The sequence below is a fragment of the Acinonyx jubatus genome, chromosome C1 (assembly GCF_027475565.1).
Source record: "Acinonyx jubatus isolate Ajub_Pintada_27869175 chromosome C1, VMU_Ajub_asm_v1.0, whole genome shotgun sequence".
Taxonomy (NCBI): Eukaryota; Metazoa; Chordata; class Mammalia; order Carnivora; family Felidae; genus Acinonyx; species Acinonyx jubatus.
Window position 1 is genome coordinate 87,423,787 of NC_069381.1, and position 23,306 is coordinate 87,447,092.

The 23,306-nt window shown below is 36.5% G+C and overlaps 1 long non-coding RNA gene across 2 annotated transcripts in view; it reads left to right on the forward strand.

The window, feature by feature from the left end:
- Positions 1 to 23,306, forward strand: part of LOC128313943 (uncharacterized) — a 211,618-nt gene that overhangs the window by 50,207 nt on the left and 138,105 nt on the right. The window contains exon 3 of one of the 2 annotated variants that reach the window (XR_008295101.1): positions 1,995 to 2,085. This is a non-coding gene — a long non-coding RNA (uncharacterized LOC128313943). Of the gene's footprint in view, positions 1 to 1,994; positions 4,550 to 23,306 lie in introns of those variants that run through there. The other variant, XR_008295100.1, reaches the window with a different exon arrangement.

Genomic DNA, 23,306 nt, shown 5'->3' on the forward strand with positions numbered 1-23,306 from the left:
TTTTACATGCATTCATATAATTTTCTCAGATACTCTATGAGATTAGTATTATTTATATTTATATTTTGCATATGAGGAAACTGAGGAATGAATGGATGTATGGCTTGCCCAAGTCCTCACAAGTTGTGAACGGTGAAGAAGGGATGATAACCCAAAACCCTGATTAGAGAGTCCACACTCTCAGCCACTACACTTTACTGCCTCACTGTCATTAATCCTAATGATGATGAAAACAAAATTTAAGAAGTACCTAATTTGAAAGTAGATAACATTTTAAAAAAGAAAATGTATTTTGTCTCCCTTGATACCATCATCATTTTCCTTAACACCTTTTTGTGAGTATTCAATCATTTGGGTAGACTGAATTTTCAAGAAAAAAAAATCCCAGTAAATACCTTTTATTTTTACCATTTGGTTCCTATTATGATGCAAAAGCGATTTGGATGGGAAATATGGGGCGATTATGTTTTATCAGAGGAAATGTGGAAACAGCTTGGTGCTAAATCTGCTTATATAAGTCATTTATTTTCTATATAGAATTTGAACCTTTACAGAATCTTTCTTATTGTGAAGATTAGCTTTTCAGAACTATTTTGTGTTTTGATTTGTAGGAAATTCTTTAAATAACACAGGAAAGAAAATGCCGTCTTTGATTTCTGTGTCTTTTTTTTTTAAGTTCCTTTTCATGATAGAAACTAGAAAGCTGATGGTTTAAATTATATAACTCACAATACATTTGTGGTCAATTTCATATAATCCACACATTTTCCTAGTTCTACGTAAAGTATACTTATTGAAGGCATAATTGTAATAATAGCTTAGTGTGTGCCTGCCATTATGCTAAGCAGCTAGCCTAACCCTCAGTTTACAATGAGGAAACTGGGCTCTGAGGATGCAGGAGACAGTCAAGACATTCTGAGGGGCAGCACAGAAACTCCACACAGGGACTAGAAGACATCAAAGCCCATTCTCATTGTAATCAATATGCATGCCATTTCCCTGAAGGGACAAGTCAGAATCATTTGATTTGGGGGAAATGTAAGACATGCAGGAGACATATGGAGAATTTATGAGTAGGAGAGGAAATATGTTCTGTGGTAATTATCTTATGCTGATTGACAGGACTAAAAGAATTCAGATAAATGCTTGTGATATGTGAGCAAATTCCTTTCCAGTGATTCATTATTATAGGAGGCAACTTTATTTATGTATATATGTATGTATGTATGTATGTATGTATGTATTTATTTATTTATTTTCATGTTTATTTATATTTGAGGGAGAGAGAGAGACAGTGCTCAAGTGGGAGAGGGGCAGAGAGAAATGGAGACAGAATCCAAAGCAGGCTCCAGGCTCTGAGCTGTCAGCACAGAGCCTGACACAGGCTCAAACCCATTAGCCATGAGATCATGACCTGAGCCAAAGTCTGGTGTTCAACTACCTGAGCCACCCAGGTGCCCCTATTGGAGGCTTTAAAAGCCCACACATATAGTCAATTCAATTAAGAAAAATCAATCAGATTGTTATTGTGTAGATTTAGAAGAAGGACTAAAGGCAGTGTGCAGAAGAATATTGCATGGAATCAGAAAGACTTGGATTTAAATTGTGACCTTTTACCTTGTGATACTTCCTAACCTACTTGTGCCTGTTTTTCCTCTTCTGTAAAATGAGGATAATATTGCCTACTACCTGTGGTTGTGGAGAGTAAGATCATGCATCAGGCACATGATAATCTTTGCCACCATCATTAGCCAGATTTTTATATCGATTTTATGACTGTACTACAAGAGTTCAGTATTTTCTTTTTCTGTGCTAATGATAATGACATTATCCAGTCATTATGATCACCAAAGTAAGTAGGTTAAAACCACTACTTAAAATAGACTTTGTTACTTTAGTGCCTAGGAAGGTATTTGCATTAGTTTCCTAGTGTTGCTGTACAAATTACCACAAACTAGGTCGTTTAATACAGCTGAAATTTTATTCTCTTATAGATCTGGAGGCCAGAAGTCTGAAATAGAGGCGTTGGTAAAATTATGCTCTCTCCAAGGACTCTCGAGGAGGATCCTTCCTTGCCCCTTCCAGGTACTGGTGTCTCCAGGCATTCCTTGGCTTGTAAATGCATCCCTCCAATCTCACATGCCTGTCTTCTTCTATACCTGTGTCCAAATTTCCCTCTTCTTATAAGACATTAGTCACATTGGATTAACCACCTTCAGTATGACATCATATTACCTAATTACATCTGCAATGATCCTATTTCCATATAAGTTTACATGCACAGGTACGGGGGTTAAGAATTCATCATTTCTTTTAGGTGAACACCATTCAACTTTTACTAATACTCATGAAAAAGAGTGATTTTAAAAATCGTCAAGTTAAGAATTCTATTTCAATGAATCTAGCATTCTCCCTAGTCATACCAATCCTTGAATCAACCTAACATGAAATCAGTCTCACTTCTCCACTTCAGACTCCCTTGGTCTTACCATTATGGCTATGGGCTTCTCTCAGACCACATGTTCTTCTGATAGCTACCTTGCATCACACATTCTCTGGATGATCCCTTTGTTTGGCACGTTCTAGGATATTTTTGTCCAAATTATTCATTCGGTGGTATGAATTACTAATGCAGTCATAGTGTTGTGTCATTTGCCAATGTCTCAGGATAGGTTATTTATGGATAGATTTTTATTCATCATCAAAATAGTCATTTACAGAACCTCAGATGATACAAAAATTGACTAAGTTTCTGAAAATCACATGCAGACTGTAGGGGATGTCATTGGTAAAAATAAAGCTCAGTAAATCATAATATTGCCACAAAGCAGTGTCTGTGCCTATAAAATTTCCTGCTGTCCTTCATTCTTTGATATCATTTTCTTATTCGCTGTTTGTATATGTTGTGGAATAGATGTACATATATTTATGGCTTCTATAAATTTTCTGTATTTATGTAACTTTAGTACAGACTGCTGAACAGTAGCACAGATAATATTTTTTTTGTACTAAAACAAATTTTAAAACTAATTCTGGGGTAATTGAGATTATTGTCTCAAGTAAATAAATATTTAGGGAAAACAATTTTTATTTTATTATGTTCAAAGTATTTTTTTTTTAGTTTTTCAAGTATTTTTAGTGCCATGTAAGCATTTTTAAAAAAAAATAAGTTCATCCAACAGATATTTGCACATGTACCATGGCAAGCATTTGAGTTAAATACATAAATACAAATACATAAATAAGTGTCTCGACCCCAAGGAGATTAGATTCTAAGAGGGGAAAATATGATGATGTAAACTACAAGCAACAATATATTAGAAGACATAATGAAACTGATGCTATATAGAGATATAGGTACTGTAAATTAACCAGGCAGTTTCAAGTGGAAGGAAACTTTGAGACTATTTGCAGGATGAATGGAATTTCCTCCTTCCTACTTCAGGAGGAAGTGCCAGCATGAAGTCAAATATTCATTAAATTTATCAAATATCTATGAAATGGATTTTATGGGCAATAATCTTTCCTTAGTGTTAAGTTAGCTAATGAAATGAATTAGAAAAAGAACTTGCTCTTAATGAGCATTTAATCTTTACAAATATGAAACTATTCAGCTGAAATAATTATAATTAAGGAAATAATCTTTTAGGGACTGTATATCCAGTTCGGACAAAAAAACAAAAAATTGAATTCAACAAATGGTAGTGCAATTTTCTACTTCATTTGCCTATTGTATTGCAACTTAGGTAGGACATTTTATTATTATTATTATTATTATTATTATTATTATTATTATTATTTTAGAGAGAGAGAATGCATGCAATAAGGGAGAGGGACAAAGGGAGAGGGAGAGAGAGAACCCCTAGCAGGCTCAATGCTCAGCATGGAGCCGAACATGGGGCTTGATCCCACAACCCTGAGATCACAACCTGAGCTGAAATCAAGAATTGGGCTCTCAACCACTGAGCTACCCAGGCACCCCTAGATAGGATATTTTATAATGGAAATTATTTGTTTTGACTTGTAGTGATGCTAAACAATGATGTTGTATTACTGCCAAATAAATTGCTTTATCTCTGTTTGTGGTTGAATTTATGTTCTTAAACATGGGACCCTGTGGTATGTTTAACTTTTGTGGTTTTTCTCTTTCTCCATTTTTTTAAGACTCAGCTAAGCCATTGTTCCCCAATCCCACTGTCCAGTTCATTTTTCTCTATAGATCACTTTGTTCACAAATCTGTATTATTTGATATTTTTTGCTCTATTTATTTATATATCTGTCCTTATCAGATGGTGATTTGTTATAGGATATACATTTCGTTTCATTTGATAAGAATAAGAATACTTTCCAAACAGTAAAATTATGACTCTCATACAAGTAAAAAACAAATATGCATCTGGGTGCCTGGGTAGCTGTCAATTAAGCGTCTGACTTCAGCTCAGGTCACCATCTCACACTTTGTGAGTTTGAGCCTTGCATCTGGGCTCTGTGCTGGCAGCACGGGAGCTTGCTTGGGATGCTCTCTCTCTCTCCCTCTCTCTCTGCCCCCCCCCCACTTGTGCTTGTGCTCTCTCTCTCTCTCTCTTTCTCAAAATAAATAAGCTTAAAAAAATAAATAAACATGTATCAAATGTTTTTTTTTTTTTTTAACTCATTAGTTTAATGAGGGGACAAGTAAAAGCTAAAACTGGTTCAAAGGAGACTTGAAAAACAATATTCATATAGACCATTGGGAATATGACAATGAATTTGCTAATAGATAAAAAACTGGTCACTATCTTTGGGTTGGAAATTAATCTCCATGGGCCAAATCTTATCTTTATGGACAAGAGTTATATCTATTACTATCAGTTTTTTACAATTTACAGAATTGTAAGACCCCCATGCAAGAGAAGCCTCAAGACTTCTATGGAATCAGATAACCTGAGAAGGGTCTGCCAGAAAATGCTCTGCTTTCTATTTAATCTCTTTGCCCCTTTCAAAAGTTTCAAAGGTTTTTGCAATGATGCACATACCCCCTTGTGCAGTAGCCAACTGATAATTTCATTGTTGAATAAATGTATTATGCTTGTTTAGCCTCTTTCCTAATCGGGTAATGAGAATTCTACCTAAGGCAGCTATAATGTAGTAAAAAAAGCCTTTGAACTGGTGCAAAAAGAGGTGGAAATCTGGCTGGAAGTCCCGGCTCTCTCATTATGTATTTATGTGATACCAGGAATATCTTACCTTCTTTGAGCTATATTCATTTTGTCTATAAAGTAAGGATGAGAAAAATGAATTCTGAAAACTTACTTTAAGAATGTAAGATTAAAAATGTGAAAATGTCAAAATTGTAAAGTACTATCTGAAAGTGAATTGCTGTTTTTATGTTATTTACTACCAGGGTTTCTCTGTGGATGTACATTGCTTCTATTTTTTTTTTCTTTTTTTTTATCCAGTAGTGCGCTATTAACTAGATTGCTGTGAGAATGATCCCTCTCTGGGTGAAAAATCTAACAAATGCGTCTGCATTTAACTGTATTTTTAACTCCATAATAATCCGAGAATAACTATTTGCTCTTTTGGAAGTTTATCCAACCTAAACACGTGAATTAAAGCTTTAGAGATGTATCTTCCTCTTTACAGAAGATTTCATGCTATGAACAATACTTTTAAAGATATCTAGGCCTCCAGCTCAGTTTGCACTCTAATTAGGGAGTGCTGGGATATGATTTTCATTGTGATCTACTTTGGAAACTATTTTAGTGAAAAGAATAATTTTCATACATTTATTCTTTATGCCAAGTTTAATGGAGGTCTTCACACAGCAATCATTTTGTTTTAAGAAGGAACTCGATTTTTGATCTGTTGTATACCTGCTGGTATCTGTGAAATGCTGTTTTCTCTGGTGTCCTAGTTTTATTTTTTGGCTAGTTACTAATGTGAAAGGTGTGGAGCTGATAATGTTTTAGAGATTTTAAATAAAAATGTAAAGGCTCTTGATGCAGAATATCCATGCTGGATCTGGACAAGATAGTTTTGAAGGCTTTTATCTACAAGAATCCTTTTATGGTGAGGTGATGAGTTGGAAAAAGGAAGATGATATGAAAAGAATTCAAAAGAAGATAAAACAGAAAAAATGCTGGTGAATAGCAAACACTAAATGCCTGCTTGATTAGTTCATGGGTTTACTTTTAGGTCATTATATTTTAATGCCATGGATCTCTGGCTTTTCTCTTCTTGTCTTTTCCTTCATTTGTGTACTGATATCTATGCTGTTTCTCATCGTTGACAAAAAAAAAAGGGGAACAGGGGTCTTAAGAAGTGGACATTTAATTTGATTGGTGAGAGAGGATATCATCATAAATATTATTACATGAGGGGCACCTGGGTGGCTCAGTCGGTTAAGCATCTGACTCTTGGTTTCTGTTCATAGGCTGGTTTGATCTCACCATTTCATGACATCAAACCCCACACTGGCTCTGTGCTGGTGGTATGGAGCCTGCTTGGGATTCTCTCTCTCCTCCTGTCTCTGCCTCTTCCCCACTCATGCTGTCTCTGTCTCTCTCAAAATAAATGAATAAAATATATGTATATATATATTCCATGAAAGTGTTACAACAGAGAGAAGTGATAAAAAGTCAGTGAGAAATTTAGTCACTCTCTATTCTTTCCTCTGTGGATCTGCAGTGATGTGCAATGAAAAGAAGGCTTAACTTTACCTCATGTTAGCTTAGCCCTGAGTCCACTGCCTAAACTGAGTTATACTAGTAAAGTAAAGGCTCAAAAAACTGACTCTAGTAGCATGTAGCACACAATTTTCCCTTTTGGCTTCTATTTTTAGCAGATTCTCCAAAAGCCAATTCAGTAGGTGTAAAGTACCCTCACATACTGAAGTGAAAATTTAAGGTTACCTATGAAGGATGTTTAAATAAATTTTGAAACCAAGTTCTGCCACTTGAGGTTTATCACTCACCATCTGTAATAAAGGAGATGGTGTGGAATGCATTTGTGTGGTAAAACTGTTGAGAAGATCTATTAAGAGAGTATAGGAAGTGTTCTGGGTGGTCCCCCTTTCCTTGAAGAAGGACAAGCTGGTGGAGCAAGGAAGTCAAGAGAAGCTTTGACATCAGCTAACACTCAGAAAATGTCATCAACATGTACTGGTACGCACGTGCAAAATGGCATGTGAGCTAAGGCACTACATTTGGAGCAATCATTAATTCATTATTTTTTTGCGATGATTAGTTTTTTTTGCCAAAAAGTAATTAAATAAATTCTCCTTTTTGGATTGTGTTTCTAATGGCCATGCAGGACAATACTTTTCAGCAAATAAAAATTAGTGATAAAGTTTTGTAAGTAGTTAAAAACTTATTTGAAATGTCTAGTCTATGATAAAGATTCAGTAAATATTTGTCGATTTATAAACAACATTTATCAATGTTGCAATTTAGATAGAATTGGCAAACTGATTGGATGGCCCAAGAAAGCCTATTTTCAAGGGATTAAGGAGCTTCTCATGGAGGAATTTGTCCTAAGGGATGAAGGAGCCAGGGATGAAGATCGTAACTTTATAACACAATCGAAGTCCTCAGACAAAGTCCTCAGAAGCATGTTGGCTGCTCTTAGAGTTCATGTAAGTTATTTTGGACCTATATCTGAATCCCGAGGAGGAAAGGGAATGTAAATAAAAACTTAAAAATAGGTTTTACTTGGTTCCAAAATGCATCAAGGGCCCTCTAAAGACTACAAACCAAAGGGAATCATATTCTTCTCAACACCACTTATCTCTCTCTTGTCCTTCCTCTGAGATGAGATGGACCAACAGGAAGCTTTAGCACTCTAAAGGAGAGATAGACTGCTGAATAGCTGGACTGATGATAGCACTCATGGATGAGCACCCACGCCCCTGGAAACTCCATTAGGGAGAAAACAGGAATGTGCTTGGTGCCTTGCACGATGTTTGGAGACACTGGAACATTCCATCTAAGAGGTGCAAATTTGGGTATCAGCATGGCTTGAAGGATTTCTGGGGACTTGGAAAAGAACCAGAGACAGCAGGTGAAAGAACTTGCTTAATGTGGACACCTAGTTTAAAGTGGACTTATACATACGGCATAGACAGGTGAGGAATGAAAAAACGCTATTTACCGAGAATAAGCTAATTTATTTAGAATTAGGATATTTTCCCCCAAAATCTCTCAAAGATATGTAGAGGTCACTGCATTTGAGTTGACCATAGGAGAATTTATTTTAACAGCCTGAAAGTGAATAAATTAGTCATTTTGTAAGTGCCATTTTTCTACAATGTTTGCATGCTCAAAATTTCATTCTATTACAATTTCTTGTTCCACAAAAGAGGATTTATAAGGCAATAAAGGCCTGAAAATGCAATCTACCCCAGCCTAATATGCCACTAGTTTTTTTAAAAAAGAAAAAAGGAAAAGGCTAAAGCAAGCACCTGTGGTTCTATGCCCAAACGTTTTATGTCCTTGAATAAAGCTGTTGGAGATCAACACCTGCATGTTTTCCAACATGATCTCATTTTATAATGGGCATGCGGTGAGTATGCTGTGGTTCCAGGTGTCATTGTCTTTCCACTGTCTGGCATTCAGAAATGTATCATTTGCGTGACAAATGATTGTACCGGTTTTGGCCGGGAAGGGCCATTCTGCTGTGGGAAGATATGCAGAAAGGGACCTGCAGGTGAGGCCAGTTTAACACAACTCTTATCTGCTTGACTGGCTGCTTTTGGACTTCTGCGTGTCTGTGGGGTGGAAGCCCTGAACATGTTGGTTCATACTGCAGCTGCGGCAATAAACGGTAAGCTAAGAATTTCCTGTTACTCTCGGAGTTAAATCCACTTTTATGTTACTCATCTAGCAGCCATTTCTGCTACATAAATGGAACAGACTATTTGTGGAAAATCTCAAAGTGGGTCAGTGATGACACATCTTAATATTCCTCTAGTTCTTTTGAAGTATTCATGAAAATTGAAATACAGCCCCCCACGGAACTGCTCAAGCTTTGCACATCTATAATCCATCCGTAATACTTTCCTTTCTGCACTGCACGCTGGAAGGATAAAACAGTAAAACCAAAACCAAAACCCCTGTATCGAAATTCATCAGGTAGACTCTCCTCCCTCTCCCAATTCCCTACTATTATTTGGCTTCAATGTAAACACAGAAAACAAAAATTGTGTAGAAAATATGCAGATACACTCTTGATCTTTACGTGTAAACAGAAGTGAGGGAGGAGCTGTTTGTAGGTGGTCTTTTGTATGTGAGTAGATGGACGAGAAAAAGGCCCAGCAAAATGGATGGGCACGTATATGGGTGAGAGATGGAACAAAGCCACATTTGAAATCATAAAAGAAAAGAAACATCAAGTTAAAATGCTAGAGAGATGAGGGGGGCTTGGGTGGCTTATTCAGTCAAGCATCTGACTTAAGCTTACATCATGATCTCACAGCTCCTAAGTTCGAGCCCCATGTCAGGTTCTATGCTGACAGCTCAGAGCCTGGAGCCTGCTTCAGATTCTCTGTCTCCCTTTCTCACTGCTGCTGCCCCACTCACGCTCTGTCTCTGTCTCTCAAAAGTAAATAAACATTAACAAAAAGTTAAAAAAAGCTAGAGAGATGATAGCATTTGTAATCCTCATATACTAAGTAAATTTTATTAAACTCTGACCCAGCACAGGCTGCTCTATTGGGTGCTAGAGGTAAATTTCCTGTGCCTCAAGAGTTTATAAATTTCTTGGGGAAAGAAAAATTCTCTCTCTATATGAAACAGATGACAACTATGATATTATTATTATCAAAACAAAAGAGATTCTAGAATGCTCACAAACCAGGTTATATGTCTTCAAGAATTTATCTATATTCAAATTTAACTTAATGGCCCCAAATCTGTCTTCTCAGTTTCAAATATCCAACTGAGTACTGAACATCTCCATCTGGATGTTTTAAGGGCATGTAATATTCAACATGTTGAAGAAATAATTATAATAATTATCTTCTAATGAAACCAGCTCTGTTTCAATGTCTCTTATCACACTGATCCTACCATGCATTTGGTTGCAAAAAAAAAAAATCCTGATTTTATTTTTTATTTTATTTTAATCTTTATTTACTTTTGAGAGGCAGAGAGAGCACAAGAAGGGGAGGGGCAGAGAGAGAGGGAGACACAGAATCTGAAGCAGGCTTCAGACTCTGAGCCATCAGCACAGAGCCAGACATGGGGCTCGAACTCACAAACCATGAGATCATGACCTGAGCCAAAGTCAGACACTAAACCTACTGAGCCACCCAAGTGCTCCCAATATCCTGCTTCTTTGGATGAGCTATAACATTTCCTTTTTCCTCAGTCACATATAGAATTCACTACAGTTCATGAATCTTCTGTTAAATATTTTAAATTGGAGCATGTCTCCTTCAGTACTGCCACTCTATTCCAAGCTACCATCTGTCATTTAGATTCCTCCATTGGCCTAGAAACTGATCTCTCCCCATCCTTTTTGGACTCTTCCCCATTCATTCTCCCTATTGCAGATGGGGCAGTTTTTTTCAAAGTGTAATTCATGTTATCTCTCTATTTTTTGAGAGAGAGAGAAAGAGAGAGTGGTGGAGAAAGAGAGGGAGGAACATAAGTGGGAAAGGGGCAGAGAGAGAGTGAGAGAAAGAATCCCAAGCAGGCTCCATGCTGTCAATGCAGAGCCTGACCCAGGGCTCTACATGCCCTGAGCCTAAACCAAGAGTCAGATGCTTAGCTGACTGAGCCATCCTGGCACCCTTGAAGGAAGTCCTTTAATGTCCGCCATGCTCATAGGATACAGATCCAACTCCTTACTAAAGCAGATCCATTGATTTCTCTTAGGAGCAAGTGGCAGAAAATGTAGCTCAAACTGGCTTCAGCAAACAGGATTTTTCAATGACATGTATTAAAAGCCTAGGAAAGTGGCTTACTTCAGGCACAACCTGAAGCCCTTGTTCTACTTCCTCCCTCCAGGAGAGCCCAGAGGAGTCTTGGGCTCTCAGCAACCCTCATTTGATGCTAATAAGAAATAATCATTTGTCATCTTAAGCCTTTACTATTTTGAGGGTTCCCCTCCCCCCAGACTAACCGAGAGAAAACTGAATATAGAATTTGATATCACTGAGGTGCTGGCAAAACAAAATACCAAAGTATGTGGCACTGGCTATAGGGGTAGAGGGAAGGCAGAGGGAAGGAACTATTATAAGAGGCTGAAAAGGGGAGACCACAACATTCTGTTGTGAAATATTTGATAAAATGACCACTTAGAAGGCAGAACATATACCTCTAAGCTTTAGGTAAAAAGGTTTTGAGCAAAATAATGGCAGCCTGGGTTGGATCATTATTCACTCCATTTAGAAAGAAATGAGCTCAGAAAGGGAAAAAAAAAAATGTTTCCAAGGGAGAATACAGAAACTTAGAGACTTGCAGAGTTGAAAATGCATTTATTCTTCATAATTCTCAAATTAAGATCAAACCTAAAGATAAAAACGAAATCAAGGGTGCGGTCATAGAAACATAACCTTGGGACAAAGACTACGTCAAAGGCATAAATGTCAAAACCTTCCTTAAGTCTGATTTTATTAAGTGGCCCTCAAAATCCTTTCATTTGGACAAAATATCTTAATGATAACAATGCACTGTTTTGGTCTTGTGGAAGCCTGATGAACTCAAAGAACCTAAATTAAGTGTAGAGAGAGAGTGAGAGAGATGTATCTCAGAAAGAAGAGTTTGGCTCAAAAAGAGCTGACTAGAATCAGAGAGACAGGAACTAGCAAACTTTTAGAGAGAGCTGTGCTGCCAATGTGCCATGTATCTTGAATAAAAAGACTGTAAACTTTCCAGATGTAAAATTTCCCTTTGTCCCTTAACTCTCTATAGGTAGGAAAATTTGTTCAATGACAAGGAGGGCTTACCCCAATGTCTTCTTGAGCTATGGCCAAAGAGAATATCCCCAAAGACAGCCAAATGCCTTAAATCACAATGGACAGAGTGGTCAACTCTATAGGACAGAACTGGGGCCTAATCAAGAAGCATTTCTTAGGTTAGGGAGGACCTCACATTTGCCTAGTGGGATTTCAGAATTTCTAAGAACCAGTGATGACTGCAAATATTTTTTTCCTGTTTTTATGTAAATATTCACTGTTATTACCCTGTCCTTGTTTCCTCACTGTATTTTGGGTACGTAGGGGAACAGATAACTTGTCTTTTTCTTTGAGAGTTCTTCACTTCTTGAGAAGTTTCCAAAGCATCTAATTTAGATCACAAGGTCTTGGGATTTGAGCATTTTTTTTAACGTTTATTTATTATTGAGAGACAGAGAGACACAGAGTGTGAGCATGGGAGGGGCAGAGAATCTGAAGTAGGCTCCAGGCTCTGATCTGTCAGCACAGAGCCCAACTCGAGACTCGAACTCACCAACCATGAGATCATGACCTGAGCCAAAGTCGGTTGCTTAACCAAATGAGCCACCTAGGTGCCCCATATTTTTACTTCTAGAAAATACATTTGAGTGCTTTGGGGAAGGAATGAATATACTTTGTCTGCTATATGGAAATAAATACTATGGTAGATTGTATTATTGGTTCATTATTGGTTCATTATCATTCATTTCCTCCACACATTGGCCATGCTTTCTGGTGCCACTCACTTTGGGCTTGGCTATGTGGCATGCTTTTGCCAATTTGATATGAATATTTGTGACTTTTGACACATCTGGACACACGATTAGCTACAACTGAAGGACTTGACTGGGGTGCTCCCCATGAGCACTTTTCCCAGATAGAAGCTCTTCCCTCAGTTTGCACTATGGATTGAGAAGGCATATGAAGCCGAGTTTAGCTCATCCAAAAACAAAGCCCAGCAGAATCACAACGGAGCAGCAAACTTCAGGTAATGTATGAGAAATGAACAGTTGTTAAAAACTGATATTAAAGAAAAAAAAAGTTCTAATGCTGTATAACCCAGAAAATAAAGATTTCAAATATTTTAAGCTTTAATAAAATGAGAAAATTGTTATAAATATAATGCTAAGTAATAACAGCAGGGTGCAAATTTGTGTGTATAGAATGATCCCAATTATATAAAAAAATATTTGTAGAGTTATATGTATTAATTACATGAGGGAAAAAAACCTAAAATGAACACCAGAATGTAAAATATTGGTTATTTTTAAATAATAGATTTAAGAGATTTGGGGCTCTGTACTCAGAAGATCTAGATTCAATTCCCTGCTCAGCCATTTGCTAGCCACATGATTTTGAAGTTGGCAATTTAACTTGTCTTCCTTTAATTTTATCTGTATCTACCTCACTAGGATACTGAGATTAGGTAAGATATGAATGGTTAGGTATTATTATGTGTCAATAAATTAGCACAGTCCTTCAGAGTAAGCTGTATATAAAAGTTAGCTATTATTATGATTGATATTTTGATATTGTTATTATAATTTCCCATATTTTCCATTTTTTTATATTTGGCATGTGTTACTTTTAGTTAGAAAAAAAGTCAATATTATAAAGATAGAAAAATTAAACTGTCACTTTCTAATATCAAAACATCATAAAATTCTAACTAGCTTCTTGATGATAAGAAATGACACCTGGTCAAAAGGAAAAGTGAGCAGCTACCAGACAGCTACAGAGCAGAAGGAGCATTCTGGAGCTATTTTGATTAACAGTATATGGTCATTAGAGGAGCTGACTGATTAATCTCCATGTATTGTAAAGAATAAGTTGAAAGTGACCTAGAAATGAGAAAAAGGAGAGAGGAGAGGAGTCACTGTAAAAGATACGTCTATCTGGAAACTTAAGAATATTCTTTGTACCCAGTGGGATGCAGTTTGGTGAAGTCCTGACTGATGTGCTAGGAAAAATAGCTCATAAAGCCTCGATGCCTGCAGAGAGGGAACAAGCTGAAATGTAAGCTTTTACACCCCTTTAATGGGAAACAACCCAGAGAATGACTTTTTGGCAGAGTTAGAGAATCTCTCAAGTATAGATACTTACAAGGTCTCGAAGATCAAAAGGGTCTTCTGAAGTCGAAGCGACCAGAAACTTGCGGGATCAGTGGTGAATAAAAGAGACCCAGGCTGTTTTTATAAGAACTAGAAGCATAAATATAAGTTATAAGAATGCTTTGAACCTAAAGATTGTGGAAGAGAAATAGACATTAATCTTCATAGTTTATTTTCATAATGCAGTATATTCAAGAACAGGAAACATGTTTTTATTGATGGCCATATATACCAGGCATGGTGAAAAGAATGCTAAGTGAAGAGTCATCAAACCACTTAATGCAGCTTCTAAATAGCACCATGACTTTGTCTGTGATGTTTACCATCTTGAGATTTCAGATGCTTCATTTATATAAAATTATGACTACAGTACATGATCTTTTAAGTCCCTTGTCTTTCTAACCTTCTCATATTCTTCAATTTCTTCACATCTTGATACAGAGGCATATTTCACTTAACATTAATATATATCTAGAGATAACTGATGCCTAAAAATAGGTACTTTTGAAATGGAAGTATAATGTTAATCAGAGCTTACAAATTATGTGACTGTAACTCAGTGAATTTTCACAAGTGCTCATCATATAACCATCAGTCAGATCAAGAAACAGATTACCAACCACCCAGATGGTTCCTCTTGTCTCCTTTCAGTCACTACCCTTTCCCAAGGGTAACCACCATCTTGTGTCACAGCAGCAGAAAATATTTTTGCCTGTTGTAGAACTTTATAAACATGAAATCATACACCATGTCTTCTTTTCCGTTTGTCTTCCTTCACTCAATATTATAGCCATCACATTTTAACAAGGATATTTAAAACAACACATAGGTAATATTTTAGTTGTGATGTCACAGATGGATAGAGGATGCTTAGGTCCATTGTTAAATATATAATCTAAAAGGTATCATCTTGTGGTAATTACTTTCCCACATTTATAGGAATTAACCTCAAGTGAAATAAAAGTTAAGCTAAACTTCAGCTTAATGAAAATTAAGCTAAAATTTAGCTGGACCAAACAACTTAGTCCATTCTCCCAGTTTTCTTTTCTTTTCTTTTCTTTTCTTTTCTTTTCTTTTCTTTTCTTTTCTTTTCTTTTCTTTTCTTTTCTTTTTTCTTTTCTTTCCTTTCCTTTTTCTTTTCTTTTCTTTTCTTTTCTCTTCTATTCTTTTCTTTTTTTCTCTTCTCTTTTCTCTTCTTTTCTTACTTTTTTTTAGAAAAACAAAAATGATTTTTAAAAATTTTTTTAGCATTTATTTATTTTTGAGAGACAGAGACAGAGCATGAGCAGGGGAGGGGTATAGAGAGAGGGAGACACAGAATCCAAAGCAGGTTCCAGGCTCTGAGCTGTCAGCACAGAGCCCAATGCAGGGCTCAAACCCATGAACCATGAGATCATGACCTAAGCTGAATTCGGACACTTAACCGAGTCAGCCACACAAGCACCCCCCAAAAAGGATTATTTTTTAATTACAAGGGAAACATTTAGAGATATATGCTTAGTATTCATTCTATATGTGATTTTTAAGAAACATGACATTTACAATAATTCAAGTACATATTAGTCTTGCAACCCTATATACATCTTCATATTTATTTTTATGAAAAAGAAAACACTCACATGCAAGTTATTAATTGCGATAAAGGCTGACATTAATGGACCATATTTAAACTTTGAAAATTCATGTAGGATAATGGAAAGGTTTTTTTTTTTTTTTCCATCATAGTAAGTGTAGTCTTTTATCCTCATCACCTGTTTCACTCATCCCTCCACCCACCGTTCCTATGGCTATCATCAGTTTGTTCTCAATAATTAAGAGTCTGTTTCTTGGTTTGTTTCTCTCCCTTTCTCTCTTTTCCTTTGCTCATTTGTTTTGTTTCCTAAATTTCACATATGAATGAATGAGATCATATGGTATTTGTCTTTCTCTGACTTATTTCACTTAGCATTATACTCCCTAGCTTTTTGCTGCAAATGGCAAGATTTCATTCTTTTTAAACTTAAAAAAAATTATTCTTATTTATTTTGAGAGAGAGAGATAGAGAGCAAGCAGGGGAGGGGCAGAGAGAGAGGGAGACAGAATCTCAAGCAGGCTCTGCACTGTCAGTGCAGAGTCTAATACGGCGCTCAAACTCGCGGACCATGAGATCATGACCTGAGCTGAAGTCAAGAGATGGACGTTTAACCAATTGAGCCACTCAGGTGCCCCAAGATTTCATTCTTTTTATGGTTGAATAATATTCAATATATATAATATCTTCTTTATCCATTTATCTATCAGTGGACATTGGCACTGCTTTCATAGTTTAGCTATTATAAACAATGTTTCAATAAACATAGGGATGCATGTGTCTCTTTGAATTTGTGTTTTTGTATTTTGGGAGTAAATACCCAGTAGTACAAATACTGGGTCATATAGTAGTTCTATTTGTAATTTTTGGAGGAACCTCCATATTAATTCCATTCTCCCAATTTCTATAAGCAAATGTCACTGGTTTATTAATTTAAAATGTCTTCTAAGACTGTTTAAGATTAAATGTTATTCAACTCACCAAATACTTTTAGAGGTTTTGCTGTGTGGAATGTATAATATTAGGAGGCCACAAAGAAAATCAAGGTAAAGAACATATGGTTTCTACTTTTAATGTAAGCTCACAAACTATTTTAAATCAAATTCTTTTTGCTTCAGTAGGATACACGAAATGCTAATAGAGTTGCATGTTTTGGTAAAAGGTGAGGAATTAATATAAATATAAAGAAGAGATTTGATAGTCTACTGGGGAGTACAGAGAAATAGTTTCAAATTAACAGGAAGATTCAGAGAACTCCAGATAGAGAGGCACCCTAGTGCTAGAAATTGTAGATTATAATAGATTGAAAAAGGTGGGGAATGGGGGTGGGCAACAACAGGGGGTTAAGCATCCAGTCAGAGGGGGCAACCTAAGCAAATAGATTTTATCAGTTATCTGTTACTTCATTACGAAACACTTTAGGGGAAAAAATTCCACCTGTGAACTGCAGCATCAGCTTCTGACCTAAGAGTTTCCAGCCTGCTGGCCTGCCATACAGATTTCAGACTTGCCAGTCCCTGTAATCACAACAGCCAACTCCTTGAAAAAAATCTCTTTATATGTATATATGTGTGAATGCACCTCCTCATGATTATATATAATTAATTATAATTGTTTACATATAAAATTAAAAAAATATATATGGTATACCTGACCCTCCCCTGACATTATTCCATGGGGGGAAAATGGGACATTGGGAAGCTTGAACTTATTTTTTGTCTAGCTAGACGGAGACACAGAATCCAAAGCAGGCTCTGGGCTCCGTGTTGTCAGCACAGAGCCTGATGCGGGGCTTGAACTCACAAACCATGAGATCATGACCTGAGCTGAAGTTGGACGCTTAACTGACTGAGCCACCAAGGTACCCCTACTTTTTGTCTCTTGCTTACATTATCTTAGTAAGTGAATAAAGACTTGTTACTTCTAAAGAAAAAAAACAAAACAAAAACAAAAATAAAAACAAAACAAAACAAAAAAAAAACACTCCAAAATTAACACTCCAAGTTTAATTGTGGCTTAAAACCACAACAATAACTTATTTTGCTTATATATTTTGCAGTCTGGATAGGGCTTATCTGGGAGTGGCTGGCTTTTGTTTGACTCCATAAGGTTTTAATGGCAGTAAACCCACTTTTTGTATGACTCACTCCCATGGTTAGAATGTAAGTTCTTATGGTCTTCTGGAAGCTCACTTGGGGCTGTTGACCACAGGTTTTTTTGGTGGTTGTGATCCAAGAGTGAAGATTTCAAGAGAACAAGGCAAATATGTAAGGCATTTTTATGGTCTAGCCTTGGAAGTCATATAGCATCACATGCACCATGCTCTAATGGTTGAGGCAGTCACAAAAGCCCACACAACTTCAAAGAGAGATTTCCTAGACTCTACTTAATGATGAGTGAGTTTCAAATTTCTAAAAAACGCATGGTGGTTGCCAAGGGGCTGAAGGGTGGGGGAATATAGGTTGGTAAAAAATTGTAAACTTTCAGTTACAAGATGAATGAGGTCTAACAATCTAATGGATTTTATGGAAGCTATAATTAATAATACTGTCTTACATAATTGAAATTGCTTAAGAGAGTAGATCTTGAGCACTCTCACAAATAAACCCCCCCCAAAACAAAACAAAACAAAGTATGTTATGTGTAGATATGTTAATTAACTTGATTGTGAGAATTCTTTCACAATAGATGCATATATCAAATCATCACGTTGTGCGCATTAAATACATTACAATTTTATTTATCAGTTAATCCTCAGTAAAACAAAAAAAGAAAGAAAAACATGTAGGATAGGAAATACTTGTGTGTTCATCTTTAAAAAATGCAGTATGCCTCTGATGCCACTATTTGTCCTCTGGCCACAGAAAATATTATTTATTTGCAAAAATATACTCACCTTTTAATCTCCCACGTTCTCATCATATTATGGGATAAGGCTCACACTCAGAGGTATATTAGTTTGATGTGTGGATGAGGTTTTTCAGGTATAGTTCCTTGACTATAGTACTATGAATACCATTTTTTAATTTAGAAAAATTAAAAAAAAAAACAGTGAACTAAAGAGATGAATTATGGCCTCTCCACACACCCGGCATACAATGGTAAGGCAGGCACAAGATTAGCAATATGACACTCCTACTTAAAACAAAGGGAAATGGGATGTTCCCAGCGGTCACTGGTCCATATCAATCCTAATACCCAGTTGGGCACATATCACCACTTTCTTGATTAAGGATGATTACTACTCTTTATAGCTGTTCTCTGAGCTCTTGGATCCACTATCTGAGAATTTTTTTTTAAGATTTATTTTTATTTTTGAGAGAGAGAGAGCACAAGTAGGGGAGGGACAGAGAGAGAGGGGACAAAAGATCAGAAGTGGGTTCTGCACTGACAAGAGCAAGCCTGATACAGGGCTCAAATTCACGAATCCTGAGATCATGACCTGAGCTGAAGTTGGATGCTCACCTGACTAGCCAACCAGTAGTGTCCCCCACTGTCTGAGATCTTATTTCAGCCTTTCTTTTCCATAAAAATAATCAAATGAAAGTCAGTAAAAAAGGAGATTAAAACTGAGTTACTTTTTCATCCTATTTCATGTCCATAACATGATGGGGGTTCAAAAACCTGTATTCACTTTGTATTCTGTCTGTCCTTGATAGTACAAGCTGGCAGTACTTCTACTAACATAGTTCTCTTAAGGTGCTGTGTTTTTTTTTTTGTGAATATTATTGTGGTTCTCTCCACTAGACAAAAGCCACCACCTTGTGAATCTGTTGTGAGACAAAGTCATCAAAATTCTTAGAAGTTCTGTTGTTCAATACAGAGAATCTGTCTCATTCCTTTGTAATCTTTAGAGGCCATTTTTCTGAAAAGCTCTTCAAATAACAACCTTATATCTTTCTGGGACCTTAAAGAAGGATCTTAAATTTCCACCAAGGATTTGATCTTTAGCCTAAGGCCATTTCTTAGTATGAGAATCATTAATCCGGATTGTCTAAGGATGAGAAATGATTCTATTTTTTAATCCAGTAAATTTTGGTTCCTTTATATTTAACAGTTCCCTTTTTTTTTTAAAGTTTGTGTATTTATTTTGAGACAGATATAGCATAAGTGGGAGAAGGGCAGAGAGAGAGAGGGAGACAGAGAGAATCTCAAGCAGACTCTGCACTATGAGCTCAGAGCTTGACGTGGAGCTTGAACTCATGAAACTGTGAGGTCAGGACCTGAGCTGAAACCAAGAGTTGGACGCTTAACTGACTGAGCCACCCAGGTGTCCCAACAGTTTCCCTTTAGCCCAACTCAACTGTCTGACATTTTGTCAGAAGCAGTAAGAAAAATATAGGGGTACATTTCAATATTTTTCCTGGAAATGTGCTTAGGCATATCATTACAATAATTAACTATATTTCCTATCCTCCACTTTCTTGCAGGTTGTGGAGTTGCCAAACTTTCTATCATACTATGGCACAGATTTCCTTTCCTTTAATTTTCAGTATCATCTTTCTTACAGTGAGTCCTTGCCAAGAGCTTCCTTGAAGCCCTTTATTTTACTAACAGTCTAGTCAAGGTCCTTCCTGCTCCTGCCTGCCATTCAGCTTCAGAGCCAATGCCACATGTTTGAGGATTTTTAGGGTCACACCCTAGTTCCCAGTGTCGACATCTATTACAACTAGTGTTTCTGTACAACAAATGACATAAATTGTATTACTGCATAAGTTCTGTGGATTAGAAATTTTGGGAAAGCCTGGATGAAAGATTCTTATTTGAGTCTCTCACATGGTTGTAGGCAGGCTGTGGCTGTAGCTTAACTGGAGTGGTTGAGAGCTGGTCACGCATTTCTCTCTGTTCCTGTAGTCACAAGGATTCTCCACTGGTGGGGAATTTGGGCTTTCTCTCAAAGTGGCAGCCTCAGGACTCTGCAGCAAGAGTGTTGCAGTGAGTAAGGTAAGTAATGCATAGTTTTTTTCTTACTTAGCCTTGGGGATCATGCAGCATCCCATCCACCTCCTTCTACTGGTTACACGGAAGCCATAAATCTACCCAAATTGAGGAAAGAAATTAAACTCATCCTCGAAGAAGTCAAGTTTCTAGAACAAAGTTTGCCAAACTTTCTGCAAAAGGCCAAATTGTAAATATTTTAGACTTTGCAGGCCACATACAATAGTCTTCATTATTTTATAATTAAAAATGTAAAAAACAATCCTAGCTCATGGGCAGTGAAAAAAAACCAACAACCAAAAACCCCAACATGGCAGTATAAATCTAGGCTGATTTGGTTCATCATCTGCAGTTTGTCAACTTTGGTCTAAAAGAATCTATAGGATGAAGGATATTGTTGCTGTAGTCATCTTTGGAAAATACAATATGCCCCCAAAATAAAGATGAAAGGGACCCTCGGGATGTAAGATGAACACTGAGGCTAGATATCAGAAAACATGAAATAGAGTAGAAACTTAGACTTGGTGCAAGGTATTATAAACTGTGAAGACTTAATAATGGTTTTAATTTTTATTCTACACCCTCATTGTCAGTTCTTATGCTCATGTTTATTAAATAGGTGCTAAATTCTGGGAGCTGTATTGGGAACATAAGTAAGACTAAGACATGGACCCTATATTAGAAGAATTTGCAGTCTGTTAGAGGGACATGCACATACATACATACATGATTGTACAGTGTGATCAGTAGTGTAGGAAGCATTTATGCAAAGTGCTTTTAAGAATTAGTGCATACAAGGAAAATTAATTTTGTCTTAAGGGATGGAATCAAAGAGAAGGAGATTATTTTATGCATTGGTCTTTGAAGGATGAATTTAAGTTATTAAGCATAGAAAGGGAAAAAAGAAGTGGGAAATGCATAATAAAATTGTTGTGAAAATTCATAGTATATACAGTGAACTGTGAGTAGGTTAGGGTTGCAACAGTTTAGGATAAATGGTATGAGAGTAAGAAAGAAGTATATAGTTAAACCAGTTTATGGATGGACTTCAACAATATGCTAAAAAGTTGGAGGTTTTTGACCAGCATTTTTCAAACCCTTTATCTTGAATTCTTATGATTCATCAGGGGTATCCTAGGATGTAGGGACTAAGAAGATTTAGTGGGCAAAATCTGGGCCCTCCACCCTCTCACACTCTCTTCCCTGCTTTTGTCAGAGAAACTCTCTTTTCATCTATGGATTTCATTACAGAGAAAATAATAAAGAGCCATTGCTAAAATAATGACAAAATCAGTTGATAATCACTACTCTATGCAATAAGGAGCTATCAAGTGTTTTAAAGGAGAATTGCATGCTGTTCTGGAGATCTGGTGGAGAATGTGCTGTTTGGAGGATGTAGACAAGTAAAGCAGGGACAGCAGTTAGGAGGCTGATAATTTGAAAAAAAAAGCCTTGATTAAAGGCAGCAGTAATATAGATTTTTTTTTTCTTTTGAGAGAGAAGGAGAGACATTACCCTCATGGAGGGGCAGAGGGAGAAGGAGAGGGAATCTCAAGCCCGCCTAACTCAGGGCTTGATCTCACAACTGTGAGATTATGACCTGAGCTGAAATCAAGAGCCGGACACTTAACTGACTGAGCCACCCAGGCACCCCATTAGTATAGATTTTAATGAATCAATTTTTAAAGGAAATACAGAAAGCAACTGATGTGAATAAAAGTGGGAAAGTGGAGCCAAATGATGATTCATAAAATAATTGCATAATTTAATACAAATAGAATAAAGAAAACAGGTTCAGAATTTGAGGAAGATAATGAGATTCATTCTGAACACATTTGGTTTGAGGTATTATCGGAACAACAGTACTCAGTAAGCAGTTAAAAATGCATATTGGAGCATGAAATAGAAGTTAGAAAATCTTCAACAGAGAGAATCCAGTTAAAGACTTAGGAGCAGATGACATCCCTGTGAGATATATGTAACAAAAGAAAAAATGAGTCAAGACTGAACTCTAGAGAGTCAATATTTAAGAGCTTGAGAAAGACAGTAAAAAGGATAATAGAGAAATGTACAAAAATAATCAAGGAAGAGCAATCAAAGTTTCCAAATTAAAACTGTTGCCTGAGAAAAAGGTAGTCAATAGAAACAAATTCATCAGAGATGAAACAATGTGAGATGATAATTCAAAAGAAGCCATTAGAAATTGGAGAGAGAAAGTCATTAGAGAGTTTTGCAAAAGTTTCAGTTGAGGGGAGCTTGGGTGGCTCAGTCGGTTAAGCAGCCAACTTCGGCTCAGGTCATGATCTCACGGTCCGTGAGTTCGAGCCCCGCATCGGGCTCTGTGCTGACATCTCGGAGCCTGGAGCCTGTTTCAGATTCTGGTCTCCCTCTCTCTGACCCTCCCCCATTCATGCTCTGTCTCTCTCTGTCTCAAAAATAAATAAACGTTAAAAAAAAATTAAAAAAAAAGTTTCAGTAGAAATCTGACTTCAGGAAAATAAGTCAGATTTGTAGCAATTAATTATCCAACATTACTTGTTGGATCAATTTACATTGTACAAAAATTAGCTCCTTTAAGCATCCTCAAAGAAGTAAATAAAGTCATTAGCAGAGAAAAATTATGAAAATTTAAAATTTACATTCACATTGAAAACAAATTCCTGAAATTTTCAAATTTTAAAATTTTCTCATAAAAATAATTCCAAAATGAAATATTGAGATAGCATACTATATATTTGGGAAAATATACATGGAACAGTAAATACAGAC